This window comes from Sinocyclocheilus anshuiensis, unplaced genomic scaffold (assembly GCF_001515605.1).
Source record: "Sinocyclocheilus anshuiensis isolate Anshui unplaced genomic scaffold, SAMN03320099.WGS_v1.1 scaffold964, whole genome shotgun sequence".
NCBI lineage: Eukaryota > Metazoa > Chordata > Actinopteri > Cypriniformes > Cyprinidae > Sinocyclocheilus > Sinocyclocheilus anshuiensis.
In genome coordinates this window covers 935,277-939,902 of record NW_015552666.1, presented here as the reverse complement: position 1 = coordinate 939,902, position 4,626 = coordinate 935,277, and positions in this window count along the sequence as shown.

Below are 4,626 nucleotides of genomic sequence, written 5' to 3'. Positions count from 1 at the left end.
ATGTCTGTTAGTTAGACAAAAGATGCGAGCAGCTATCGTCGGATCATCAGGATGGAATGAGAGGTAGAGTTGAGTGTCATCAGCATAGCAGTGATATGAAAAGCGATGTTTCTAAATGAGAGAACCTAGTGATGCCATGTAGACAGAGAAGAGAAGTGGTCCAAGAACTGAGCCCTGAGGCACCCCAGTAGTTAGATGTCGCGACTTGGACACCTCACCTCTCCAAGATACATTGAAGGACCTATCTGAGAGGTAAGACCACTGGAGTGCGGTTCCTGAGATGCCCTTTGCCAATAGGGTTGACAGGAGGATCTGGTGATTAACGTGTCAAAAGCAGCGGACAGATCCAGCAAGATAAGTATTGAAGATTTGGAATCCGCTCTTGCCTGTCTTTACTTTATAGTCTTAAAGTAAAATACCCCTCTGAAACTACTTTTCTTTTGACTTCTGGCTTGCGAGCACCTCCCACTGACTACATGTCATACAGAAACCACGCCAAACTGCTGGTCCGTTCTGTTATGGAACACCCACTTTTCATTCTCAAGGTATAAAATAAACAAAAATAAAATAATATTAAATAAAATAAAACTCGTTTACACGTTTCTCGTTCAATATCTTGTTTCTCTTATAAATATATTGCATTCATGAAGTGAAATTGATTGCAAATGATTTTATGCTGAATAAGGCATAACTCCTGTTGTAAACCTGTGGTAAAATCAGAGATGGGCACAAGTACATAAAAAAGTATTTCGTTTCAAATTACAAAATTTCTCATCAAATGTATTTAATTAAAATACAAAATACTGGTGTGAGAAATGTATTTAATTAAAATACAAGTAATTTGCAGTTTGAAAATACAAAAAATATTTACAAGCAATCATTTGAAGTGCAAGAGACAATGCCATTACATTTAGCAATACTGGAGTTAGATACACACATAAGAGAAAAAAGTTATTTCCCCTCCTTGAACAACTTATAAACAACATATTCTTTAACCCTAACACTAGACAATATATCCAATATATTGATCCATATTTCTTCTACTTTCTTATGTTCACTTCAGACACAACCAACTGTGTTTACTTGAATACCATCAAGCATGTCTATGCTTTTATTTTTCATGTTTCTTTATTGCTCCTTTATCATTTCTTTATCAGCATGTCAAAAATTACGCAGTCCTGCAAAACTGTATTGTCATACTGCCTAGTCCTACTCAAGAGTATGTCTCAAGCTATTTCACTGTAAATAAAAAAACTGTGTGTGGAGACGTGCTGATATCACGTTTGGTCTCGTTCTGTATCGCGTGGATCTGTTTTTAGTTGTTTTAATACTACAATTGATTGCTTCTGTTGTCCTCATTTGTAAGTCGCTTTGGATAAAAGCGTCTGCTACATGACTAAATAAATAAATACAAATAAATAAATATTAACTCCTGAAAATGCTGATATTTAGCTGTTAAAAGACTCTATGTAGAATTCAGAAACCCTTACAGCGACACCGGTGGCCATTAAGTTAACTGCGTGGACAGCAACTTTTTGCTCATGTTCTAATGCGAGGGAGCGATGGCCAATGTGATTCACCGACATCATGTCAACAGATGAGTTCATTAAAATTACACTGTTATGATAGTTTTCCTTGGATTTTCCCAGCGTAACTGCCCTGAGTTTCATTTTGTCCATAGAAACAAGTAGCTAACTTTAGCTAGCAACTTAACATCACTTGTCAGTTAGCAAGCAAAGTTCAAGAGTAGCACAGCATTTTCTTCTGTCCTGTAACTAATAACATTGAGTGAGCAATGTCTGATAGTATATATTTTAGTATACATACTTAGTCAGTTTGCACTGAGCACCAAAACAGCTTCTTTCTTTTTTTTCTTCTTTTTTTCTTTTTTTTTTTTTTCTCCAGTTGGAAGATAAAACCATGGAAAAATTTAAGGCTTGGTTCAAAAATGGAAAATCTGTCAGTAATTACTCACCTTGTCGTTTCACACCTGTAAGACCTGTTCCTCTTCCGAACACAAATCATGAACTGCAGAACAATATTTTCATAAATAAAGTTGTAAATTATTATTATTATTTTTTGTGCAAACAAAGCACTCATGTCGCTTAATAAAATTGAGGTTAAGCCACTGGAGTCACATGGAGTACTTTAAAGATATCTGTCCTACCATTCCGGACCTTGAATGTGTAAGTTGCATGGCTGACTGTAGAGGGACAGAAAGTTTTTGTTCTGAAGATGAAAGAAGTTAGCAGGGGCAGACTTAGTGATTTGGAGGCCCTAAGCAAATTTCTAAGCGAAAATCTCCAGTCATCGCATTTGTGCATTTATTCGAGTGTGCGGCAGTTCACACCAGCATGCATGGGAAAGCTGTCACTAAAAGCTGTCACTTCAATTCATCGCGATCTCACAACGTCCCGTTAATCATTGAAGCTCTCTACACTGCACAATTAATCTCTTATTTACATTGTATCTACACTTTTAATGAGAGGATTCGTGAGCTTGCAGAGCTCTCCAGAACACAAATACACACTGGAGCGTTTGCCAAATATGTTTCGTCAATATCAGATGGGGACCCTGATTCCACGGGGCCCAGTAATTAATGACAGAATTTTCATTTTTGGGTGAACTATCCCTTTAAGACTCTGCCTATGGATCCAACAGGATGTCATATGATTCACTTGCATCTAGCCAAAAACTGTGACAGGCTATAGTTGCATAGGCGGAGGGTGAACCAACTCCAGGGTAAGGCTAACTAAAAAAATGTTTAATGGGACATAATTTGTATTTAACGTGATTACAATTTAATAAAAACGTTAGAAATTGATAATTATATAACGTTTCCTTTACACGGTTATTCAAAAAGCGAATACATTATATACAGAAAGTGACATTATCACTAACATTGATCTATCGCGAGTTTAAAGGGATAGTTCACCCAAAAAAGAAAATTTGATGTTTATCTGTTTACCCCCAGGGCATCCAAGATGTAGGTGACTTTGTTTCGTCAGTAGAACACAAACGGAGATTTTTAAGTCAAACCGTTGCAGTCTGTCAGTCCTATAATATCAGTGGATGGGAATCACGGCTTTGAGAGTCATAAAACATACACAAACAAAACCAAATTAAACCCTGGGCTCGTGACGATACATTGATGTGAAAAGACACGAAACGATCGTTCTGGGTGAAAATCAGAGGTAAAAAACGATATAAATACTGTTCAGTTTCTTGCACAGACCGATTGTTTTGTGTCTTTACCCATCAATGTATCATCACGAGCCACAGGGTTTAATTTGGTTTTGTTTCTGCATGTTTTATGACTCTCAAAGCTGTGATTCCCATCCACTGACATTATAGGACTGACAGACTGCAACGGTTTGACTTACTAGAAACTACTTTGTTTGGTCCTCCACAAATGCCTCGTTTGTAATGGGTTTTCATGTTTTTGAATCGTCGCTCCGGCCGGACAGGGCCATTTTTGCCCCAAATCCCCATGGCCGCCTTACACACGCTCCGCCTATGTGTTGGCAGTAGGCTACTATTAAAACAGGTGAAGAAAGATATTGTATTATCTGAGAATAAAATGACCTACTGGATTAAGTATTTTAATATTTCAAATACAAAATACTGTTTCTCAAAGTATTTAATTACAAATAACATTAGATTTTTTTTTTGTCCAGCAAAATTCAAATTACTTTGTAATTAAATATGTATTTTAAATACATGTAATTAAAATACTGACCATCTCTAGGTAAAACTGTGTACAGTGGCGTCAACTGCATAACTGCACCCCCCACCCCCACCCCCCCCCAGAACAATTAGTCCTCATTTGCTGCAAAACAAGCAACCTAGATAGCATCAGCTGCATGCTTCACAATGTCCAGCCATCTCATATGTGCCATATCAAAAACCTTGCCAGTTGATATGCTGGATTTATAGTTCAAGCTGGTGCAAAAATTATAATGTTGCCACATGTTGTTGTGATGTTTAGTAGTTTTTTTTTGCTTTTTACATTTTTTCAGAGTTTCTGAATATGCAAATGTGTTATCTAACAAGAAAGAACGATGATTAATTGATAGAAGATGCATGTGAGTGTAGGCCTTTATCGCATATCGTCAGCTCAGTAATGAACTTGATTACAGCCTAGCATATTTTCAACATAAACCTGGTTAATTTGGATCTCATATATATATATATAGCAATATATAGCAAATGGAGAGAAAGGGATAGAGGGGGTTCAAATGATGAATGTGTCTCCTATTTGGGACAAGGTGTCCGTAACTTTCAGGTACTCCAGAAAACAAACTCACTCTGTTCTGGGTCACATCGTCTCCTGGGGATGTGAAAGCAGGGCAATGCCAGCCCTCCCTTTTTCTTCATATCCCTCACACACAGTCTCAATCTGTAATACACTCTTTAATTACTGAGTTAAAGATACTTAATCACAGAATTGCATCTCTAAAATTCACTCTCAGTGGACTCAACCTGGCTGTGGTTGAAAATAAAACTTAAAAAACGTTGAGGGGTTCAGAAAAGTTACAGAGCTAATTATTTACATTTACATTACATTTACATTTAGTCATTTTGCAGACGCTTTTATCCAAAGCGACTTACAATTTGGGGATACAT